The 26,820-nt window shown below is 36.6% G+C and overlaps 1 long non-coding RNA gene across 1 annotated transcript; it reads left to right on the top strand.

The window, feature by feature from the left end:
• The first annotated feature begins 24,218 nt into the window (after positions 1–24,218).
• On the top strand, positions 24,219–25,388 carry LOC134805948 (uncharacterized). Its single transcript, XR_010146438.1, has 2 exons — positions 24,219–24,392; positions 25,199–25,388. It is a non-coding gene; the product is annotated as an uncharacterized LOC134805948 (long non-coding RNA).
• Positions 25,389–26,820: the final 1,432 nt, after the last annotated feature.

Here is a 26,820-nt window from a genome sequence, read left to right as displayed (position 1 = left end):
ACTTATGTTGGCAAGTTGTCTGATGCAATTTACAAAATTTTGAAGTCTAACGACATTCCTGTGGCCTTTAAGACAAATAATACTTTGCACTCGAAGCTTTGCAATGGCAAAGATAAGATCGAGAATGGGAAAAAGTCTGGAGTTTATAAGCTTACCTGTGACGATTGCAATAAAGTGTATGTGGGGCAAACGGGCCGTAGCTTCACTACTAGGTATAAAGAGCATGTTGCGTCATATAGACATAACCATCCAGAGAAGTCCAATTTTGCAAAGCACTTATTAGATACCGGTCACACTTTATCTGAGAATAATTCTTTTGATATTTTACATGTTTGCGAAAAGGGATTGCGTTTGGGTGTTCTGGAACAACTGGAAATAATTAGGTACAACAATAGGGGCATGATTCTTAACGAACAATTGAATGTTGCGTCATCGCCGTTATTACGAATTTTTCCATCTCACTCACACTTGCACGGTAGGGGAAGTGGTCAAGGTATAAATATGGCCGACCATTCTAGACAGGTCATTCCGTTGCCGGGCGTCAGACCGTCAACAACTCCTGAGGATGCCTCGTAGAGAGGCGAAACACGTGTCGAGGTTTATTCTTTTGGTGGTGGTTTGTTATATTTATTTGCGTATTTATTTTTGCGGTGGGAGGGTGGGAATATTAATTGCATGTAAAAATACGCAAGTAAGTATAACGGGTTAGCACTGATTGACTAGCACGTTATCTTTTCGCGGATTAGCAAAGTAATATTTTGGTTTTAATTACCTAGGACAGTACTTACGCAAGTTACTAGTAGTGTTGACATTATTTGAACTGTTTGCTGTTGCTTGTACAGCATTAGTAGTAGTAGGTTTTTCCTCTGTAGTTTTAGATTTGTTGTAGTTGTAAGAGCTCGAGTAGTTAGGATATTTGTTTTGGTTATAAATGTTATAATAGTTTTTCTGTCTTTCATTTGAATTAGTATTTTGGTAGTTTTTATTTGTGTAGTAGTTATTATTTTTATGATATTTAGTGTAGGCAAATTTTGGAGCTAGAGTTTCAGAAGTCACCCTAGGCGGTTCATGAAACAAGGATAAGCGAGACTGAATGTCCTCATAGTTTGAGCAAAGGGTTTTTAATGTCTTTAGGTCCTTGATCTCAGGTGAAGCGGCTAGAGTGCTGGCATAACATGGCCGGATGTTGTGTAAGATAATTTCGAGTTTTTCTTCCTCAGACAACGGTTTAACCAATCGCGCGAACATGCCATGCATGATAGACAAGTAAATAGATATATTTTCTTGTTCCCCTTGCGTACGAGATTTTATTTCATTAGTCAGGCGATAGTCGTAATTCTTCGGACTAAAATCTTTTTTAAAAGGACGACGACATCATTCCAACTCTGAAAACCTTCTTTATTGCAATGGAACCAATGTAATGCGTCGTCAGTGAAAATCTCGTAGGCAAACTTCAATACACGATCTTTTGATATATTCCTAACCTCTACAAATTCCTCAACTCTTTGAATGAAAGAAAAAACACAGGCTTTTCCAGAGTACTTTAGTTTTGCCAAGTCAGAGGTCAGGTTACGATCACAGTGGAGCACCGCCGTGGGTTCAGGTTCCAAAACTGAGACTGCATTTGCATTTGAAGTTGATGCCGGCCTCAATGCCGTAATTTCTTTGTATTGGTTGTTAAAGGTAGTGCAATAATTCTTGTGCTGGTCAACTAACGCGGCACTGACGTTTGAGATACGTCTTAGTCTGTGATATATATGATGTAGTAGATTTTCGGTACGCAAGAACAGGGTCTTATCAAATTTAGATTTGAGAGATGCTAGCATCGTTTGGGACTTTGCTAGACCTCTCTTTAACAGCATCAAGGTCAACCGCAGGCTCTAAATGTGATTCCAAAATGTCCTCAGGAGGTATGGCCAATTTTACTATCTGGCTTCGGAGGTCTTGTACCGAACCAGTTGAACCACCTCATATTCCAGCTCAGCTTTTTGTAGTAACAAATATTTAATTGGGTACGACATGTTTAAATCTTAAATTAAAAGGTGTGTGTTTTGATTACAATTGATTAAAAAGCAGTTAGGTTTAGTTGCTAAGTAAGTGGAATGTGAGAAACAATAGAATTTTAAATTAGAATAAGTCAAGTGTAAAGTGTTTTTTTATTATTATTTATAACAAGAACAATGTGCTATAACTATGTGAAGTGAGAAACAGACCACGTACCAAACAACTGCTCAAATCAGACTTAAAAATTAGATGAATTACAAATGCTAATATTAGAAAGCCACCAACACCAATGAAAACCAAGAAGAAAAAAAGGCCAAGGACTTGCTTCAATAATGCACAGCTCAGAAATAACCAGTATGGGCGCCAATGTGACGTTTAGCGTCGCATGAAGTAGGTAGATTGCAAAATGAGACGGAAGAAAACTAACTTGAATAAATTTTACGAAATATAATTGTAAAAAAGTAAAAACTAAAGGAAAGACAAGGTCGTGGATCTTTTCTGAGCTGGCAATAACAAGTAGCGAAACGAGTCCTTGATAGGGGTCACTTCCCTGCACTACGTCGCAGAACGTCGCACTTGGAGGTGGCCGGCACGGGAACCGGGCATTTCGCAGGAGGGCCATTTTTACGTGTCCGGGGCAATAAATGATTGAATTTACTGTTCAATAAATCTGAATTAATTTAGGCATGATCTTCAGCCTATATTCTGTCTGGGGCACTATCAAAAAATTTATTTATTATTTATATAATACAAGAAAAAAAAATTCAAATGCCCAAAATGATGTTCGGTGGGAGTGTCCCGCACCCAGATTTTATGAAACAAAAAATTATTACTCAAGATGGGGCATTAGATCGGAGTTATTATGGGTATTCACGCATAGGGTATTAGTTAACTTATCATATTCTTTATATCACAATAATGTGTTTGCTCAACTCATTGAATAAAACCAAATTTACGATGTGTCCCGGGCTAGTGCCTGATTTCGGTGTAATTTGCAAAACATGTCGGTACTCCTTCAAAGTTGTAAACCAGGAACTCAGTGTCTCAAACATAGTATGCTTTAGTTGTGCCTTAACCGTTGAATAGAGCAGAGGTACAGTCACAGTATAATAAAGTGATTTTTTAAAGGTTTCACCGTCCTTCGGTGGGTTTGGTTCTATGTTTTTTTGAGATCGGTGGTGCAATTTACTCCGAAAGTTTAAGTGCATTTATCGTTATGCAAGTGATTAAGAAATCCTCGAAAGTACGTAAATCCATCATTATTACATCTCCTCTGTATCACTCATGCTATTTCTGTAATTGCTAAAAAGCGATTAATTTTGACATCGCTGGTGTTGATTTCCTTGGATTCGGTGGATTTTTTGACCACCGATATCAAAAAAGTGATCACTGAATTCAAATCCTGCTTTGTAACCTAGTTTGTTGTACTAATTTATCACACTTAAAAAGTGCAAGATACGTAGTATAAACGTAAAATTATGTTTGTAAATAAATTAAGTCATAATAGGTAGGTAGGTATCACTAGTTTACTATGAGTAGTTTTTTAAACCAGACGTGTGTTGAAACTTGAAGACCCAATGTTTCTTTCTCTGTCTTGATATTCTCTTCAAACCAATGAAGTAAATTATGTTAATTGTCCTCTGTATCACCTGAGGCCCTACACCTCGATACCTTTAAACGTGTCAGGCATGTTAAATGAATGCAGTCAATTAGATCCCACTTCTTTTACAATAACTTGTGTATGTAAGTACTATGCACACCCAAGGGACAGGATGTTCAGAACAAGGGATTAAAAATAAAGTGGCCTTCTAATGTCGAGATCGCTTCAAAGGCAATGAGACCTAGACATAGACCCAAATTGAACATAGCAAATGTTTTAACAATCCTCAATGTCTTATGTCTTAATGTCTAAATATAGGAGTTACAAATTAGCTCAAGTGTTTGAGGGTGCTGGAGATCTCCAGCACCCTCAAATAATTAACGGGTAATTAGATCTTCAGGCATTAGTCGACCACTTCAAATAGTTTTAAATTGATGGAGTTCACGCTTTAAAACTCTGTTATTCAAAAATACTTGTTTTCCGTATTGCATCACATTGCTTTATATATTTTTTGAGCATTGATCAAAAGTTTCTTGTTTATCGGGTGTAGGTAACATAAGTTTCTTTTTGATGCGTGTGCGGTCGGATTGTGTGAAACAAACACCTTCTCCTTTATGGCACTAATGTGCGAATTTGTGGTCGACATGTCTGAAACTCGTTCCAGGACCATACATCGCCCATCACCCCATTTTATATGACGACAGTCAAATAGTGTGGGATATCTTCTAGAGATGTTGTTTTACAAGCCGTAATTAGATTACTTTAAAATCTTGGGTCTATATCTGTAAGCACATTTATGTAAGCTTTCGACATCATTAGCCTTGTTACATCGCTTATAATCAAATAAGAATGAAAAATATGATTAAACTGTAATATGGTTGAGATATAAAATTGAAATGTGATTTTTGTGTATGCATTATTGAATTCGGTGACGCCAATTGATTTCAGTGCCTGCACATGATTTCGGTGTTTTTTAAATCTCAAATATCTTAAAAACTATAAGGTTCTAATGGAGGCCTCCACTACCAATATTTTTTATATTAAGGCTAGATTTTAGGAAATAAAGTCGCATATCAAATAAGGTAAAAAAAAAATTTGGCACCGAAGTCAGGCACCGAAGGTCATCTCTGAGAAACGCCGTCCGGAACGTAGCGGAGCATGCGCATTCAGGTTGGTAGATTCCGACTCCAACCCCAGACTTGGTCCCCTATTTGGGGAAATACTGGAACTTAACACATTTAATATTAGAATAAATTTTACACCATACTAAAAATTTGTCACATCATGACTTGAAAATTGTATCTGAGTATTTAGTCGATTTGACCTCTCGCTGTTAAATCCGTGGTAGGAATGTCGCGGACGCGTATGTGGTATGTGTCTCATTAGCTGGCCGGAGCACATCGCTTATCGCGAGCGGGTGACGTAGTCCTTTGTATTCGCATCTAGTTTTATCTAATAGCAAATGCAGTCGTCAATTCTGTTTGTTCGTAGGTTTATTTTATGTTATTTATTAGTTTTTAAGGTTTTTGTATATTTTTTTAGATAATATGTATGAAATGTGTATTATAGTAATTTATAGCTATATTTAGGTTTTAGTTTATTTCTTATTTTACAGAATTTTAATTAGAAATAACGGTAAACCGTTACAACTATAGGTCATCGTTTTGTGAATCTGAAAAAGCTGAAAAAGAATCTAAAGAGGGAGGTGGTGTTAAAGGTTTCAAAAATTGTACATGGACTATCTTCTTCTTTGTGGGTTGTCTGACATTCTGTATCTCATAGCATACTGATCCTACTTTTTTTACTATTTTGTATGGTCCCTTGTATTTTGGCGTCAACTTGTGATCTTGTGGTTGGGGCCATGCATATAAAACATATTCACCCTCCTTGAAGTTGTGTTCTAATTTTCTAAGGTCAAATCTGATTTTATTTTTACAATGTTGCTCTTCTATTTTCTTGTTTGCTATCTATGGTTCTTGCTTCGGATAATAAATGTAACTGATGTGTCCGGTCCATATTTTCTTGAATAGTGCCTATGTGAATTTCATTGGGTGGTATTCTAGGATGATATCCGTGTAATAAATAAAATGGGGAATATTCTGTTGTCTTCTGTCTTGATGTATTTATTGCTAATAAAGTAGTAGGCAATAACTTGTCCCACTGTGTACTATTTTGCAATGCCATTTTAGTCAGAGTTGCAATAATCGTGGCATTCGCTCTTTCAATTAATTCGTTGCTCTGAGCCGTGTATGGTGTTGTGGGGAGATGTTGTATTCCATATTTTGTGAAGAAACGTTGAGTTGATTGACTCATAAAACATGGGGCTTTGTCTGAAATGTATGTCAATGGTGGTATATACGTAAATAATATCCCTTTCTATAGTGTCTATGACATCACTTGCTGACAACGAGCTTGTGGGCTTAGCCATTATGTACCTAGTAGCATGTAGGGCTTGCAATATCGGATGGTTTCCAATTCCGGAACTGATTTTCGATATTGGAGTCCAATTCCGGAATTCCGGAACTGGTTCCGGAATTAGGGTTTATCATATTTTTATTCGATTTTTTTGTAAAAAACGATCAAAAATGTGAAATTATGATACTTTACGTTTATTAAAGTTAGTAATGTTAAAGAGAAATTTAATTTGAAGTAGGTACATTTTTTTTACCACCCATTATACCACCTTATTAAAATGGTTACAATTATTCACTTCTATGATACGGGGTATTTATTTGGGGAAACTATAGTTGCTATCAAACCATTCGATGCATAATTTTATAAAATAGTTAAATATAATAAAATAACTTCCTACTCTTCCTAAGCTAGTAGGTAGTGATGTTGTTTAAGAAGTTGAAGGTCTAAGTTTGGCTTTTTCCTTCCTAGTTCCTAATTATGATTCAGAATATCATATATTATGTGCTTCTACAGGATTCGAAATCGTTAATAGAGAAAACCTCTTTCTCTCTGAATTCAAGATTATTAAATTTCAAATATTTTTAAATTTCAATTCCACAAATTAGCTTATGTAGGATTCAGACTATTCTGAATATTCTTAGTAAATCGCTCTGCTTTATTATTTTTTTTATTATGAGCCTATATTGTCCCATTGCCAAACGGAAAAGTAAAATATACCTATACTATAGGTAGTTCACTGAATGATTAAGAAGCACTTAAAAACGACAAAAAACACCCGTACAGTGTAGTTTCTTAACAATTTTTAATAATAAATGTATTACAACCTACAAAAAGTACTTAAATCCAATTCCGGAATTTTCGATATTGAGTGGTATCAATTCCGGAATTGTAATATCGGAAAATTTGTCCGAGATTCCGGAATTTCGAAATTCCGGAATTCCGGAATGCAAGCCCTAGTAGCATGGTCTATATGTACTAACATGTATATGTTGCCTGAAGTGGTCTGTGGTAATGCTACTATATGGTCAGCTGATATTACCTCCATGGGTGTGTGTGGTATCGGTCTTGTACCCATTAATCCATAAGCCAATTTTGTTCTTCGATTGGTACTTGCACAAACGATGCAGGCATTTGTGTAAGCTTTAACGTCCTTGTGCATTGATTTCCACCAATATTTTTGCTTAATGCGTGCCAATGTTGATTTCATGTCCATGTGTCCACTGTCATCGTGTGCTAACTTTAATATTGAAGATCTTAAACTTTGTGGTACTACAATTTTCTCTTTATTGTAAAGCTCTTGTTCATTGACATGTATGAGAATACCGTTTTCTATTTTATATTGTTGTCTAATTTGTTGCAAATGGTGTGTTGTTGGGTCTTGATTTAATTTTGTGCATATTAATTTAATGAAATTGTCCTTATTTTGAGCTTGTTTTAATTTTTCTTTATTACTTGTGACTATCATCATACATAACTCTTCTAAGGGATATCTTGACAAGTGATCTGCGATACAATTTTGTTTGCCAGGTCTATGCACTGGTATGAACTCAAATGGGGCTAAATCTACAACATATCTGGCGAATTTTCTGTTCATTTTTGATTTGTTTATAACATATGCTGTCGTGTAACTGTCCGTGACAAGTGTAAACTTTGTGCCAAGCAAGTAAACTCTGAATTTTTGTGTAATAGCCCAATGCACTGTTACCTCGAGTTCATTAATGTGATATCTTGTTTCTGTGTCCTTCAATGATCTGCTTGCATACTCAATCACTTTTTTCTGTCCATTTTGAACTTGAAGCAAACATGATCCTATTCCACTGTATGAGCTGTCAGTTTCTACTATGGTTTCTTCTACGTCTTGGCGAAAATATGCTAATATTGGTGACGACGTTATTAATGTTTTTACTGATTGAAATGCGTTTGGTTGTGTTTCTGTCAGTGTCACTTGTTTTTTTTTTGTAACTCCTGTTTTTTTTCTATGGACAAATTTGCGTTTCGTTTCAACATATCTGTTAGTGGTTTTACAATAGATGCATAATTTTGTATGTATTTTCTAAATGTATTTGTGAAACCTAAAAATGATTGAATTTCAAATATTGATGTCAAAGTTTCGTATTTATTCACTGCAGCTGTTCTGTTGCTAAAAATACACATTTTTCTTTGTTTAATTTAATTTTTTTTTCTGTGTTGCAATAAATACCTGTTCCAAAATTGACAATAATTGTTCAATATTATGGGCACCTCCTGAAATCTCATCATAATACAAACGTACTCCTTGGTCATATGTTAAATTAATTACTTTTGACATAATCGATGGTCCTCCGACCATGCCAAACATGACTCGCATGAATTCTACATGATGATCCTGTGTTATTACCGCTGTCTTATAAATATCTTCTTCTTTAATTTTAATATTGTGATATGCATGGTAAATGTCAAGTTTAAATTTGTATAAAAACTGAGATATTACATTTATTATGTCATCCATTCGGTCTATAGGTTGAACATTGTTTCCTGTAATAGGGTTTATAGTCTTTGAATAATCTACAACTGGTCTGAAAGGCGTTGTACTATGAAATGGCTGTTCTACAACAAACATTAGTGCAGCATATGGGGAATCTGAATGTCTACATATCTTTTGGTCAATCCATTCATCTATTGTTTTTCTTAGAAATTCTAGTTCTGGTTGTGGCAGTCTGTACGGTTTACATTTAATGGGAATGTTATGTTTTAGCTTTATTTCTAGTTCTACATCTTGAAATTCTCCTATATCATTCTTGTCACTTTTAAAAATATCCGAATACTTGTCAACTAAATTTGCAACTTTTTCTTGGTCATCTTGTGTAAATAAAATGTCTTGTTTACTAGTGCTAATGGTTTCTATACAACATGCAGTTAAAGTATTATCCTGTGTCAAATTGTCAAAATACTCTGTATGCGTAGGCGTAATGATACATACTTTGCCATCTGGTTCATGTATAATTCTTGCATATACTGCATTTTGCCAATCTTTTCCTAATATCAAATCTACTGGTAAGTTTTCACTGATTGCTATCTGAGGCATAATGAAATCAATTTTTCCACCTGTAACCTCGCTGTAATCCATCCAACGGGTGTGATCATGCTCCCTGCTACCTTGTATGAGCCTTTTTGCCATGGGTACACTACACTTGCAGGTCACTTGGGAGTAGCTTCTTATCCACCATGGTTACCACTGATCCTGAATCTGGGAGTGCTGACAGTTCTATGTTGCTGTTAAGTATAATTGGTATTAATGTTACACTTGGTTCATCAAACTGTATGCAATTTACTTGTTTTTCTTTATGCTGATTATTTTTAATACCTGTTGATGTGCTTGGATTATTTAATTGACTAGAGTATGGTTTTGTAGCTACTTTTTCTTTGGGTGACTGTACATTGGATTGTTGTGATTGTATTTCACAATTGTATGAAACATGTCCTTTTTTCTTTCATCGGAAACAAGTTACTTCATCAATTTTGTCTACACTGGGGTTGTATTTTGGTATGAAATTGCTTTTTGATCTGTCAAATGTTGGTTTACTTACTGATTCTTGCTGCTCGGTCATCTTACGCTGTACCTTCCTGATGTTGTCAATTGCTGTTGCATGATTGATGAGCTCCTCCACATTCTTACAGCAATGCGTTGCCAAGGGCGTTGGCCACCGCATGTCTTGGATTCCTTCCAGTATCAGAGATACTCGATCGGGCTCTGGAGTTAAATTAAACTAAGTGACTTTTCAAGCATTGCATTTTTGACATAAATGTACTCAGTAATGGTTGCGTTTGAGCGAAGTATCCTTTTACTTTGGTATTGTATGAATTCGGCAAATGACATTCTTATTTTAAACCTATCTAAGAGTTGCTTTTTCCATTCTGACCATGATTTGATCTTTTTACCACAAACAGTATTCCAATTATAAGCTGGGCCTCTTAATTGCATGGATGCGTTTACCATTGTCAAATTATCTGACCAACTAGCTAGTGCAGCTATACGTTCTACTTGCCTAACCCATTCAGTTGCATTTTCAGTGCGATTACCTCCGAAAAGGGGTATAGCGTTACTAGTGTCACTGGTTGAAAAGACTTGAAAGGTAGGAGACATTTTTTGTGCAATTATTTCTTGGGTTTGTGCCAATTGAGTTAAAACTTCGGTTAAGGTCGCATTCGTACCTTCCGTGGACATACCTTCGTTTAATACCTGTGCTAGACTTGCTTGAAGTTCCCGAATTTGCCGTCTCATGGACTCCATTTCCAAAATTTGAGATGTACGACGTACCTTTTCTTGTTTCAATGCTTCCATTGTACCATCCTGTATTTTAGCTTTGTTGTCCTCGATAATCCTTGTGATTAAATCATGTTTTAGGCCACTTACTGGCAAATAACGTAATGACAATTCTTCCCGTAATTGTGCTACCGTAACAGTTTGAAAATCTTTTTCTTCTGTTCCTTCCATTTTGTATGATTTTAGTTACTTTTAACCTGAAAGCTGAAAAAAGAGAAAACTTGCCGGCGTACCGAAACGTGGTACCGCAACTATTCGTGTCGCGAGCTCGTTCCTTCAACGTAGGACTATATTCGCAATCCGGCTACATTCGTGTTTTAACTAACGTTTTTAAACTTTTTTTAACTTTATTACATGACTTTCACTATGAGGTGTATTAATTTACATTTATTTCACGCTTTTAATAACTTTAAACCATTATTTTTAATTAATTTGACGCAGCACCATGTAAGGGCTTGTTATTGAAACAACGACATCTCGGAAGTGTTCTTTATTCGTATAGCGCTATCTCTTTCTAACCTAAGTGTTTATACATATGTCTATCCTTATTTCTCTAGTGTAGTTATTACCTATCGAAGGAGCGTATTATGGTTCGACCTAAATTTATATCGATTTTGCCCTTACAATAGTTATTATATTTTCAGTCATACAGGTAACTTGGTTATTAACTATTTTTTTCTATTTTCTTTCTTCGGGTGTAAATAAATAAGGCTACAAATATAATGACCACCAAAAAATACTTTGGTACCCTAAATAAAAAAATCATGCTTACCAAAAAAAATTACTGAGCACCAAAAAAATAAGGCCTAAAAATACAAAAGTACCACCACTTTAATTACGACTGCACTTCAAATTGTATTCAAATACCAAATATATTGAATGATCACCAAAAATCATTAATGATCACCAAATCTTGAAGACCAAATTAATGCGATATTTTCACCTAAATAAACCACTATGATTACCAAAAAATTTATACATATTACCAAATAAAGTAAACTGATGCCAAAATTACTAGCCCCTCCCGCTCAACCCCCCGTAGCCCGCACCGCATACCTACCTAACCTAATCTACTTTTCTAGTAGCATTTCGTTATGCTACTAGAAAAGTAAGTTAAACTGCTATCAGTTAAGTGGGTTAGGTTAGGTTAGCACTGCGACCCTTACAGAAACGAAATGGTACTAGAAAAGTAGGTTAGGTTAAGTTTCAACTGCTACCCATACAGATACGAAACGCTACTAGAAAAGTGGGTTAGGTTAGGTTTGAACTGTGACCTGTTAAAGGTTCTTCTAGTATGGTTACTCTACTATTAATAATACAACAATGGAGGTACTTGCAGTTACTGTGATCTGGCCAATCCTTCACGATGTGTCTTCTTTGACTGCCTCGACCCAAGTGAACGAACTGCCCGAGCCTGTCCAACTGGCCCCGTGTCCCCACTACCTACCGTGTTGCCAGTAGTATAATGTTATTTTCCCAACTACCCCTGTATTAATCGGGGTAACGCACTAATGATGCCACATCAAAATTATTATTCAACTGCTATCTTTAATGTAAACATAAATAAATCATGACATTCGGCCATCCGACTTCGTGCATGACTCCGGCGCACGAACCTTATCACCAAAAGGTAGGTCCGTTTTATATGTTCCGCCAATCATTAAAAATTAAAACAGTTTAGAAACTATAAATTTAAAACGTAACTTATCACAATTGATACATTTACCTGATCAGCAAATATATCCTCTTGAAAATAATATCATGACATTCGGTCTTCTGTTTTGTTTATCTTTATTCATATAACTAATTAATTCCCATCTCAGTTTCTCATTACTATTATATAGTCAAGTGACTACTAGACTAGTGAGTCCAATATTTTCACCTAGGTTGTAACACTCGTTTTTACAGTGTACTTAACGTTCAATCTATACAAGACAATGAAATTTCATAAGTTTGTTGTTAATTTTGTATAATAACTATAAAAATATATAAATAACAAAGCTCAGTTTTTATTATGCATACTTTGTTTTGTTTTCTCATACATCTAAATATTACTTATGTCCGTTAAAGCGTACGTGTCTTTTATTTTATTCAGTCATTTTTCAAAAATTGTTCGATTACTACGTTTTCCAGTCCTACATATTTTAATATTCACTTCTTGTTTGACCCAATATTATATTAGGTATATCTTTTTTTTTTTTTTTTTAATGTTTACATGACCTTACAGACAGATCCAATGCGCCATGAAACTTAACATTAACATATACCAAAGGTACATATAACAATCAGGTACAAACAAACAATTACAAATCACTAGTCCCTTATCACATCCACAATTACACCTTAACGGATGTAGGCCTCGCATCCATCACCTCACATATATTGAATTAATGTAAACTTTCCTTTAATACATTCATGTATTAATCGTTACAGCTAAAATATAACATTTCCCCCTAAAGTTAAGCGTTTACGTTACAATTTTCAAGACCACCAGTTTTATGTTCAGCTCAAAACCATTACGTTCAGTTTCAAATTTACACATATCTATCATGTATGTCTCTGGATCCGTAATTTATAATAAAAAACATGATCACTACATGCCAGTAACAATCCTTTTTCTAGTTTCTCTGATCTTTAATAGCTAATAATACTTTGCTACTCATCTCATGATTGGTATTTTCACTACAAGATCTCATGAAAATTTCTTTCTCAGAGAAAAAAAAATACGATAATGTGTAATCAATCAAATGCCACTTTGAATAACATCGCTTTCGCTGATTATAATTAAATATACAACTCTCTACATATAGTGATACTAAGGTTGCCTTATGCGCTCCACTCACTATCAGTATAATGCCATTATTTTGTCATTACTTCAAAAATAAACTAGTTTAATAACTTCTTTATCTTCCGTCATTCTTTCTGTCATTTCTGATTCCATCATTTGCATCAATTCACTGTCAATATAGTAATGTTATTTCAACGTAAGTGTCATTACATTGTAATAACTCCAATACTGAAGCAAGATATAAATAGTTACTACAATTAACAAAATAGATATTTAAACTAACTTCATTACTTGCCGTCATTCCTTCATGCCAATCCCTACACTATCACTAAAAATGACATTTCTTGAAAGTAATGTGACTACTCAGGCCCGTATTAAGATAATAACATTTTGTATCTTGTATCTTCAAAGGATGTCGATGGATAGGTACCTGCTAATTCTCACGAAAGTAATGACTTCTTATTCTTTTCAAATCATTTCAATAATTTGTTAATATTATAATTTATTTAATATTCGCCAAACACAAGATGTCTGAATTAGTAATGCTATATAAGTACGCTAATAACTGCTAGATACGCCTTTATGTCAACTAGGTATTATTTCTATGACATACTTAGCAAGACGAGGAGATTGACTGACTGGGGAACAGACTGGGTTCATTGCTCCAAGTCCACTTTTTTATTAAGATTCTCGAGCCTTAAATTTTAAGCTTTTATTTTAACCCGTCCATTAACTTTTGTTACTTTTTAAAAAATATAAATATTAATAGCTTGCAACCCATAATATCTTTTTTTTTTTAAACAGTCACTATTCATATCAAATTCTGTCAAACCTTTGTCTAGTAGTTGAGCGCAATGGTGATGATCGTCGTAAATATTAACTAAAGTAACTAACTAACTTAACAAAGCTTAAGATATATAATTTATTTACTATTTTACTTTACTGTGTACGTACGTCACATAGTTATCTAGGTCTGTACAATTATTTAGTTTTATTAATGTGCTTTTTACTGAATTATACTAGTCCATAATTCCATTCTTTTACTACTTCCACATTTCGATTATTATAATATACCGATTACATAGGTACTTAAATCTCAAAAACTACGTAGGAAAGTTAAACGCTTTTAGGATATCTGAATCATAATTATTTACTTTTATATACTTTCAACCTGCGAAGTCTTATAATCAAATACTTTCGCGTTTAACTCAATTCTGTCTATAAAGTCTACTCTGCACTATATTCGTGTTCTATGTTTAAGTCGTACAGTAAACATATTTCATACATTAGGTGTTTTATGGTATCGAGATAAGTAGGTGTACCTAGGTACTATCCTGTTGTTCATTAGCACTTAATCGGTTTACGTTGCATTCACCCGTTTTATTTAACGGAATATCTTGTTTAGTCCATGATAACTACCTCTGTTCTTTTATTTAATGCACTTCTATATTTGACACCTTTTTAATAAAATAATGAATCTGCTCATTGCAAACTCATGATAGTTAGAACTTGGTGTGCTTAAAACTCTTCAATATCTTGATAATGAAATATCAAATCATTTATAATCCATCGGAATATGAACATAATTAACAATTATTTAAAATTTCGCCTATAACAAGGAATTTCTCCGAATACTGATCATCAACAACATAACATTTAGGTTAAGAAAAGTTTAATCAATTTCACAAACCCACTGTCACAAAAGGTTGCGACTTATAAGTAGGTATTCACTCAACAAAAACTAAAAAATACAGTCAATATAAGATATCAACCTATTACCACAATTTCATTTAAATATTTGAAATACTGTCAAATTCAACTTAGTAGTAGTCAACTTCAATAGTAAAAAGAAGCTACAACTCTCACACATGTATCTTTCATCATGACTGCGTATATAGTCAACTCTGTTGTTCTAAATATATTAAATTGAACAGCTTATTTTCACATCTATAAAGCGCTATGTAAACTATCCATCCACAATAATATTTAATCTAATAGTTAGGTTTGGCTTTCATTTCCTTTAATAAGCTCGTGATCATCAAGTAACTTGAGTCAGTGAATTGTGAAATATATCTCTTTTGAGTATTTGATAGAACACAGACCGCACAGTTCTTTTTACTCGAATGCGTCTTTCTATTCCCAAATTTCGTTTAGTCTTCCTCTAGATAGTAATAATGAAACACCTGTATCTTATAAAATATCCAATATTCTTTACTATTGTTTTTGTCTTTCAATTACTTCAAGTATGAATTCCTTTTCTTTTTCCAACCTTTTTTTTTAAACTCCTCTCAACACCAAATATCTCCGAAATCATGTAATTCTATCACTTTCATAACAAACAAATTCACTATAAATTAATAAGTATTTCTTTCGCAAACTAACTAACACATCAAACAAACAAACAAAGCTATCATCTGGCACTGACAAAAATACAATAATTCTATAGATAAGAGTTGTATAAAACAAACTCCTGGGTTACGCGCTCTCATGTAAATAAATATATTATTTATTTTTGCCATACAAAACCTTGGGTTAACTTCTCTTAAGTTATCTTCACTTATGTTAAGCCACCACAATGCTCTCTCACATTGTTATTATACTTACATCATGTATCTACATAGCTTCGAATCATACTAGTAGATCATATCGGATAGTAATTTTACACAAACTCATGTACAATTATCATAAATTCTTTCAAAGTTCTATATTGTCATTGAATACTAGTTAAGATATTTATAATCAACGCATTTAATTTTACACACGCTCGTGTAAGTATATAATATATGAAAATGCATACGTAGTGTCATTTTTCATTTATTATTTAACCTTTATACTATTGTACATATCGGCTCTATCAAGTCCTCTTCTATACAGTCCGTTGTATAGTTAGTGTCATTTTACCCATTTAAAATATCTTATTAATATCTCTTACATACACTTATGTAAATTTACTATAGGTAACGCACTCTGAACGTCATGACGAACGACATCTTCTAATGTACATACGCTCATGTAAATTTACCATAATGTACACTCACATTATGAAGTACTATCATTACTATCATCATCTAATTTACACACGCTCATGTAAATTTACCATAATGCACGCTCACATTATGAAGAACTATCATCATCAAATTTACACACGCTCATGTAAATTTACCATAATGCACGCTCACATTATGAAGTAATCTCATCATCAAATTTACACACGCTCATGTAAATTTACCATAATGCACGCTCACATTATGACGAAACTATCATCATCAAATTTACACACGCTCATGTAAATTTACCATAATGCACGCTCACATTATGAAGAACTATCATCATCAAATTTACACACGCTCATGTAAATTTACCATAATGCACGCTCACATTATGAAGCACTCTCATCATCAAATTTACACACGCTCATTCGGACAATACCTACTCAGAGTCATACAATATCTGCTCTCTATAGGTATACATATAACTTATCCCTCCTTCCATTTTGCCACCAATTTAAAAAAAATCTACCTACCTAATAGTTTGTATTATAGAGCTCAACAGAGTTCAAAATTAATTTCTAACTTGTAATTATAACGCTGTGTTACTTTTTAGCTACTTGTACGTTATCTTTTATTCCCGACAAGAACACTATAAGTTCAATCACGTTAGGGTATATGTATTAGGTATGAACAAATCAAAAAAATATTGATCGCATTCTTGGAACTAAACAAACATCCATCGCGTTGTCGCGACCTCGCATAGTCAGATCAGGTCCTTAGACACTACTAGTCATACGACACTTTAAAAATTATCAGTCGCATGTTCGCATTAAATAATTTTCAATTTCAATGACGCACACTCACGTCAAAAAGAAACATTAATTTCATCCAATTCTCAACTACCTCGACGTACGCTCACGTCAAACAAAAATCAATCTTATTGGTTGTCTGAAAATCGGTCCTATAGTGTCATCAAAAATAGCGTTTACTTATTTATCATAAACTCATGGTCACAATAATCGATGATACGCAAACGTTAAATATCAATTCATCTCTAAAGTGGTTTTTTTTTTACTAAACTAAACAAAAATGCGGCGGCCTCATGTTAGCCGGCATCGCAGCCTACTTTAAGCGCTTGCAACTTTAATTGAATTTACAAGCTCCTACATTATTTAAACCATTTTAACGTATTATCATTACGCTGTAGTCACCTACTCGTAAGTTAATAATTGTTATAATCACAACTTGTCTTTTCTAAGTTAAACGTTTGAAGATCCACATGAACCTTTCTTTCTGCATCATCTAATATCCGACAAAACGCTTTTTAAAACACACTATAGGTACTGATACTGATACCGGATGGACTATAGGACTATGGAGTCCATCACATAACGTTACCTCTATAGTCGTTAATCCTTAATTTTCTAACTCAAAACAGCAAAATGTAAATTCATTAAAATTCAGTTGCTAACGAAGAAGCAATATGAGATACTTGTAATGACTATTATTTACTCGGGAGTTTTAAAACTACCTGCAACTTCATCATGCATTCTTTTCGAAAATTTCTTATAAATATGTAGGTAGTTATGTACTTACAAGCAATCACCAAAAACTTATATCTGAAACATGTAATCGTCCCAAACTCATGAAATAAAATTATTTTTAATTCTATAACTTACGTTTCATAAAACGTAGGATTCAAAATAAACTTTACAATCCCATTGTGGGTTAGTGGTACGTTAACACTTCTGATTTGTTAAAGGTTTTTCTAGTATGGTTACTCTACTATTAATAATACAACAATGGAGGTACTTGCAGTTACTGTGATCTGGCCAATCCTTCACGATGTGTCTTCTTTGACTGCCTCGACCCAAGTGAACGAACTGCCCGAGCCTGTCCAACTGGCCCCGTGTCCCCACTACCTACCGTGTTGCCAGTAGTATAATGTTATTTTCCCAACTACCCCTGTATTAATCGGGGTAACGCACTAATGATGCCACATCAAAATTATTATTCAACTGCTATCTTTAATGTAAACATAAATAAATCATGACAGACCCTTACAGAAAAGAAATGCTACTAGAAAAGTGGGTTAGGTTAGGTTTGAACTGCGACCCATACAGAAACGAAATGCTACTAGAAAAGTGGGTTAGGTTAGGTTTGAACTGCGACCCTTGCAGAAAAGAAATGCTACTAGAAAAGTGGGTTAGGTTAGGTTTGAACTGCGACCCTTACAGAAACAAAATGCTACTAGAAAAGTGGGTTAGGTTAGGTTAGAACTGCGACTGTTACAGAAATAAAATGCTACTAGAAAAAGGTGACGAAGTGGATTAATTAATTTAATAGGATAACGATATATTAAATGATTGCACATTTTTAATTAAAATGTGGTTACAATTTTGTGATCATTTACTATTTTTGCGTTTACAATTATTATTTTGGAGCCATTTGCTTTAATAGGATAGCAAGATTTAAAAATTTGGTTATCATTTTACATTAAAATGGAGTTCTAATTTTGGTGGTCATTTACTATTTTTGGGTTTACAATGATTATTTTGGTGTCATTTCCTTTAAAAGGATAGTAAAATGTAATAAAATTGGTAATCATTTCACATTAAAATGGTGTTATAATTTTGGTGATCATTCATGATTTTAGGGTGGTAAAATAGATTTTTTTGGTATTAAATTTTACTAAATCTGGTGATCAGTTAAATAGCAGCCGATAAATAATTTAAACGCCGGTAATGCTGGTATGGAGAAAACAAATAAAATAAAATTTTTCAGACCGAGGGCCTTTTCTTGTGACAAATTCAGGGCTATTTAGATACCTATGTTAGGTTTAAATGTTATGTATATAGGGACTTGAGGTAGGTTAATCAGTAGTTACTGTACTGGAACATTATTTCCAATACATGGCTAGGGTTAAATATATCATATTTCAATGTATGACTGGTTGAACACAAATAAAATTCAGGTGACAGAAGACAAGCCATATTATATTTTATTTGACCCAGGTATTGGCAGTTGTATTAAAATTGTATAAATGTTGCTATGTATTTTTAAAGTCACTGCAAATGTTGTATTGACTATAGTGGAAGAGCCCATGGTATAATAATATACTCCGCCTGGTACTCCATTCCGAGATTCGCGTATGACCTAACTGACACGCGCCTACGTCATCATGCTGTTTACAGGTTCTCAAACTTTGAAATGTGGGAGAATTTTAACCAACGGTGAAAATTATGTTAACGGCATTAATTTTAAGTTATTCATGTAGAAACATAGTAAAATAAAACAAATCTAATGTATTAAATTAAACTTTATTTATCTATACAAGACAAACGTTTGAAAAACTAATTCACAGTTACATATTAATTACCAAGCTTACGGCGTGAAAAGTTTGGAAAACACTGCGACTGCTGACACTGAGCGAGAAGGAAATAACAATTAACACGCGTTCGACAAGGATGACGGTCAGGGCATGAAGTTATCTAGATCCGAATTGTCAAATGTGCACAGCGTTATCCTGTGTTGCCAGTAGTATAAACAGAATTACCCGAAAGTCTGAAATTTCTTTCGTGAATCGGAAGATATTGCTAACGAGTAATTAAAAATGACGTGTTATTGTAAAATTTAAGCTAAAATACATATAAATGAAAATTATAAAATTATAAAGAAATATTTTAACTTATTAACCATAGGTATAATGTACCCATGTAACATGTTATGTTGAAATAAAGTGGCAATGTTATTGTGACGTAGGCCCGTGTCACTCTGGGAATGGAAGACCATAGTCTAATAAAACATGGTCTTCCATTCCCAGAGTGACACGGGGCTACGTCACAACAACATGGCCGCTATATATAGCGCTGTCGCATATTATCATATAGCGCTGTCGCATGATGACGTAAGCCCGTGTCAGTTAGGTGACCTAGAAAAGACGGGAATGGAGTACCAGGCGGAGTATATTATTATACCATGTGGAAGACCATGTTTTATTAGACCATGGAAGAGCCCACTTACAGAATACCTACATATTTGAATTTTGTCAATAGATATGCTTGTCAGATGCAGATAGGGGAATTGTTCCTTTCTGCATCCGACAAGCGTATATAAGTTCCTTTAAAACAACTCTGTAGACATAGAAGCCCTGACGCCGAATCACTTTCTTATCGGTCGATCGAGCTCCATGTCGCCACTGGGCGTCTTCACAGACGCAACTATGTCGCTCTCTTCGTGGAAAACAGCGCAAACGCTAGCCGACCAATTTTGGAGGCGCTGGCAGCGGGAATACCGACCCAGCCTCAGCCTCCTCCCCAGGCCCGGTGCTCATCAGAACGTAAAGAAACTGCATGAAGGTGACGTAGTCATCGTAGCGGATAGCTCCATGCCACGAGGAGCGTGGCCCAGAGGCGTAATCGACCAGCTATTTACTGGCCCAGATGGCCATGTGAGAGTGGCCATTGTTCGCACACGCGCAGGTGACGTCCGTCGCCCAGTTTCCAGGCTTATACCCATTTACTCCTCACATGAAGACGGTGTTGACACACGTGGGGGAGACTGTTGTAAATAGCTATTGATTCATGCATGTTTAGTTTAGTCTTTACGTATAAGTTTACTATTTTTACTTTTGTGTGTATATCATGTTTTACTTGTGTTCGTATATTATGTTAATGAATTGCGTGGAATGTTGTGTATCTAGTTATAAGTCTAGGATCCATGTTCCTTTCATACGTGCTAATAATTAATGAGATTGGCAGAAATAAACATAACTGACTCTGCATGATACACTCACTAGTTGAAGAAAGGTACCTAACGGCCGGATATTTTCCTATATAAAGCCGAGCCGTTTGTAGCTTATTCAGAGATATCAGAGACATCAAGAGAGCTTCACTCACACTAGCGTGAACACTCTCCAGTAAATTAAATCAAATATATGTGTTTTTATTTCACACAACACATATACCGGTAAATGGAGGTATAGCGGACTTCGAGACAGCACAGCGGCCGGCGCGTTCCAGATTGCCGAGTTTCTACGCTTCACCCAACGAACATCTCATCACTAAAGTTACAGTCTACTCTCCACAACAACTTTCCAAGTAGGCACTAAACTAAAATAATTTTATTTTTGGAGCTATCTATAATTGAATTCATACCAGAAATTTCGAAAAACTCAGTGTTTATTAACAACTACAAGTGCAATTTATGTTGCTTCTAATAGGATTCCGCACCCATTATCGACATAGCATGGCAAAGCATCCGTTAGCATATTACCGAGGCATCCTTACACATGCAAGCTCTGCTTGTGAATGCCAAGGCATCCCTTTGGCATTTACAGGTTTACCAAGGTATCTTAGACATACCGAGGTGTTCTTAGTATTTCTGGATACCTTGGTATGCTTGAGAATGCCTGAGGGATGCCGCTTACCTTGGTAATAAAAAAAGCCAAATATATATTACCGTGCCAAGGCGATAGTGGCCGCTGGCCGCCAAGCTTAATAAAGTAATTATTCTGAAAATAAGCAATATACATGAGAACAACAGAGTTGTTTTAAAGGAACTTATATACGCTTGTCGGATGCAGAAAGGAACAATTCCCCTATCTGCATCTGACAAGCATATCTATTGACAAAATTCAAATATGTAGGTATTCTGTAAGTGGGCTCTTCCATGGTCTAATAAAACATGGTCTTCCACATGGTATAATAATATACTCCGCCTGGTACTCCATTCCCGTCTTTTCTAGGTCACCTAACTGACACGGGCTTACGTCATCATGCGACAGCGCTATATGATAATATGCGACAGCGCTATATATAGCGGCCATGTTGTTGTGACGTAGCCCCGTGTCACTCTGGGAATGGAAGACCATAGTCTAATAAAACATGGTCTTCCATTCCCAGAGTGACACGGGGCTACGTCACAACAACATGGCCGCTATATATAGCGCTGTCGCATATTATCATATAGCGCTGTCGCATGATGACGTAAGCCCGTGTCAGTTAGGTGACCTAGAAAAGACGGGAATGGAGTACCAGGCGGAGTATATTATTATACCATGTGGAAGACCATGTTTTATTAGACCATGGAAGAGCCCACTTACAGAATACCTACATATTTGAATTTTGTCAATAGATATGCTTGTCAGATGCAGATAGGGGAATTGTTCCTTTCTGCATCCGACAAGCGTATATAAGTTCCTTTAAAACAACTCTGTTGTTCTCATGTATATTGCTTATTTTCAGAATAATTACTTTATTAAGCTTGGCGGCCAGCGGCCACTATCGCCTTGGCACGGTAATATATATTTGGCTTTTTTTATTACCAAGGTAAGCGGCATCCCTCAGGCATTCTCAAGCATACCAAGGTATCCAGAAATACTAAGAACACCTCGGTATGTCTAAGATACCTTGGTAAACCTGTAAATGCCAAAGGGATGCCTTGGCATTCACAAGCAGAGCTTGCATGTGTAAGGATGCCTCGGTAATATGCTAACGGATGCTTTGCCATGCTATGTCGATAATGGGTGCGGAATCCTATTAGAAGCAACATAAATTGCACTTGTAGTTGTTAATAAACACTGAGTTTTTCGAAATTTCTGGTATGAATTCAATTATAGATAGCTCCAAAAATAAAATTATTTTAGTTTAGTGCCTACTTGGAAAGTTGTTGTGGAGAGTAGACTGTAACTTTAGTGATGAGATGTTCGTTGGGTGAAGCATAGAAACTCGGCAATCTGGAACGCGCCGGCCGCTGTGCTGTCTCGAAGTCCGCTATACCTCCATTTACCGGTATATGTGTTGTGTGAAATAAAAACACATATATTTGATTTAATTTACTGGAGAGTGTTCACGCTAGTGTGAGTGAAGCTCTCTTGATGTCTCTGATATCTCTGAATAAGCTACAAACGGCTCGGCTTTATATAGGAAAATATCCGGCCGTTAGGTACCTTTCTTCAACTAGTGAGTGTATCATGCAGAGTCAGTTATGTTTATTTCTGCCAATCTCATTAATTATTAGCACGTATGAAAGGAACATGGATCCTAGACTTATAACTAGATACACAACATTCCACGCAATTCATTAACATAATATACGAACACAAGTAAAACATGATATACACACAAAAGTAAAAATAGTAAACTTATACGTAAAGACTAAACTAAACATGCATGAATCAATAGCTATTTACAACAGTCTCCCCCACGTGTGTCAACACCGTCTTCATGTGAGGAGTAAATGGGTATAAGCCTGGAAACTGGGCGACGGACGTCACCTGCGCGTGTGCGAACAATGGCCACTCTCACATGGCCATCTGGGCCAGTAAATAGCTGGTCGATTACGCCTCTGGGCCACGCTCCTCGTGGCATGGAGCTATCCGCTACGATGACTACGTCACCTTCATGCAGTTTCTTTACGTTCTGATGAGCACCGGGCCTGGGGAGGAGGCTGAGGCTGGGTCGGTATTCCCGCTGCCAGCGCCTCCAAAATTGGTCGGCTAGCGTTTGCGCTGTTTTCCACGAAGAGAGCGACATAGTTGCGTCTGTGAAGACGCCCAGTGGCGACATGGAGCTCGATCGACCGATAAGAAAGTGATTCGGCGTCAGGGCTTCTATGTCTAAGTCTGGATTCACTGGTGTCAGCGGTCTGGAATTGACTATGTGCTCTGATTCTAATAACAAAGTATGTAGAACTTCTTCGTGGGGTGCTCTTTCTTTCAGTACTACTTTTAGTGCGGTTTTTACGCTGCCCACGAGCCGTTCCCAGGCACCGCCAGCGGAGGGGTTGCCGGGTGGAATTTTCTTCCATTTTATGGCTCGCTCGGTCAAAAAGGGTTTGAGACTGTCGGGCAGCGTCTTTTTGGCCTCTGCCAGTTCTCGTTCCGCGCCGTGGAAGTTGGTGGCGTTGTCGGAATAGAGAACGGTAGGCGTGCCGCGTCGCGCTATCATTCGGCGTAGCGACAGTATCATGGAGGATGCCGAAAGTGAGGCGGCAAGCTCCAGATGTACAGCGCGAGTCGTGAGGCATGTGTATAATACACCCCATCTTTTCTCGCGGCGGCGGCCTATAGTTATATGCATAGGGCCAAACAGGTCTACGGCTGCAGCGGTAAATGGGGTCCATATTGGGTTGCATACAAGTTTAAGTCATATCCTTGATGCGCATAACAACTTGTGTCATAATCATCATTGCGCATGCAAATGAAAAGTCATATTATATTGTGTCATACATTTTTAGCCATAATATTTGATGACATACTCAGCAGTTGTCATATATTTTTTGTGCATATAGGTTTTGATTATAATGAATCAAATGTCATACCAGCTAAAAGGATATTTATCGATACTTATAGTGTTTTTACGTATAACGTTTTGTAGCATAATAATTTTCAACCATAATGGTTTACATAAATAATTTAAGAAACTAATTTTAGCCTCTCTTAACAACTCCTCGAAAAAATCTTTTCCCTAATCTCCGTCTAAACACTTAATTCGACGGAGCCCCGCTCACGCAGGGCTCCTATTTCTGCGTAGTTTGCCCTTCGGGCATCTAAAGAAACCTAACGAACCTAACCTACCTACTATGATTAGTTTCTTTTATAAAAGCGTTTCTCCTACTTTAGGGGGCTCCTCTCCTTCGATCTCCTCTTTTATACGGTCTTTGTGTGGTTATGATTATGACCACATAAAGATCGAAAAAACCTTTTCCCTAATCTCCGTCCAAACACTTAATTCGACGGAGCCCCGCTCACGCGGGGCTCCTATTTCTGCGTAGTTTGCCCTTCGGGCATCTAAAGAAACCTAACGAACCTAACCTACCTACTATGATTAGGTTCTTTTATAAAAACCGTTTCTCCTACTAGAGGGGGCTCCTCTCCTTCGATCTCCTCTTTTATAAGGTGTTTGTGTGGTTATGATTATGACTAAAGTAATATTTGCTTCATAGGTTGCTCACAACCATACATATTTATTATTCATGCTTTGTAACATTTATGAAAAAACATATTATGACCACTAAATATATGACTTAATTTTTTAAGTCTATATTAATACTATGCACTGCAATACTTCGAACGAAAAGCAATTATGGATATCAAGCAGATGACTTAAAATTTTATGCGAATTAAATTTATGACTATAAAAATTATGACATAACTCATTTATGACAAAAACCCAGTTATGCTCAGGAATAATTCTGACTAAAGATTTTTATAACTTACAATTTTATGCATAAAGTGTTATGACAATTAAAAATATGACAAAAGTTGTTATGTGACCAGAGGGAGTCCCCGGTAAATGGCGGTTGATTCGCTTTTAGCCTTTCGGGCGGCAGGTCGCCTATGGGAACCTTGATTGGCGTTCCCCTGTAGGTTCTGCACCATTGGCATTTATTCTTTATATAGCGAATGCTACCGCGCAGCCCAATAATGTAGTACCTTTGTTTCAACTCGTTGATTACGGTTGCGTGGTTGCCGTGATTGAAAAGAGCATGAAAATGGTGTACTAATAACTTGACGAAATCTTCTTTCGCATGCAAGACAGGCATGTGCGTGTCTTTATCGATTCTAGCATTTAGTACGATGATTCCGTGTTTGTCAAGTTGAGTGGCCGCCCAGTTTCCAGACGCTTGATTTCCTCTGGAAATGCAGCATGCTGACTCCGTCGGATTAGCAATATCTCTGCTAAATCTAAATGCCCCTTATTTATCTCTATATCTGTTTTCTTAGCTAGCAATGCGGCTTTGAAAACCTCGGCGGCAACCAGAACACTAGCGGTGGCGCGAACTAATCGTACGTTATTAATGAACGATCGCCACGCGGGTGCGAGTGAGACGGGTATAGGCGAGTCCCAATCGATCCCTGTCCACCAAACGAAACGTATCGCGATCTTGCTCAATTATTTCGATCTGTAAAGACTCTAACAGGTCGGGGCCAGCCAACAGCGCGCTGTTAAGCGAACGCTCGTAAGCTGTGGCGGCCGTGTCCCAAACTAATCGCATTTTCCCGCTTTGCGGGTGAAAAGTTGGGAAGTGCACCAGATGCCACGTCCGGGGTGCCTCGGGGGGCGGCGGCGAGTCCATTTTCTCCGCGTAACCTTTGTCAAGCAACATATGCTTTGCTTATTCGGCTTTAAGTTTCGCATCGTGGTCTAGCTTTCGTTCTAGACTGTACGGCCGTTGCAATGCTTGCGCTCGGTTATCGGGGAGTTTCTCGTCATCTGATCGCCACAGTAAGCCCGAGTGATACCTTTGCTCCCCCGGTATCTTCTCGCAGGTGGCTTCTAACAAATCTAGCGCACGTTGGTCGGGGTCGGCCCGAGGTAACTTCTGCGAAACGCCTAATGATTCTATCTCAGAATGTCGTTTCCTAAGTTGTAAGGCCTCGTCTTCCGCGGTATTAGGCATTGCGTGCCCTTCAAACTGTACCGCAGGTGCGATTCTGTCCGCAGTTTCGTGTAGCGTCAAAGCCATTGTCCGCGCCTTCGTCAAGTAGCGCGAGGGTTTGGACGGTACCTAACGGTTCCGACACCTCTACAGGCATGACTTTGGGACACGTCTGCGGCAGTCTAACATTGAGTACTGCAGGTGCCGCCGGGACACTATTACCGTTCGTGGACGCGGCCGCGCTTCGTCCGTGTAATAGTTTATTATGTCCGGCTTCGCACTGATTCATGCCACACGCGACATATTTGCATCTAAAAGGCATGCGGTGACTCGCGCC

Source organism: Cydia splendana, unplaced genomic scaffold, assembly GCF_910591565.1.
Source record: "Cydia splendana unplaced genomic scaffold, ilCydSple1.2 scaffold_89_ctg1, whole genome shotgun sequence".
Classification (NCBI taxonomy): domain Eukaryota; kingdom Metazoa; phylum Arthropoda; class Insecta; order Lepidoptera; family Tortricidae; genus Cydia; species Cydia splendana.
Note: the sequence above shows the minus strand (reverse complement) of the source record. Positions and strands in the feature narration are given on the sequence as shown.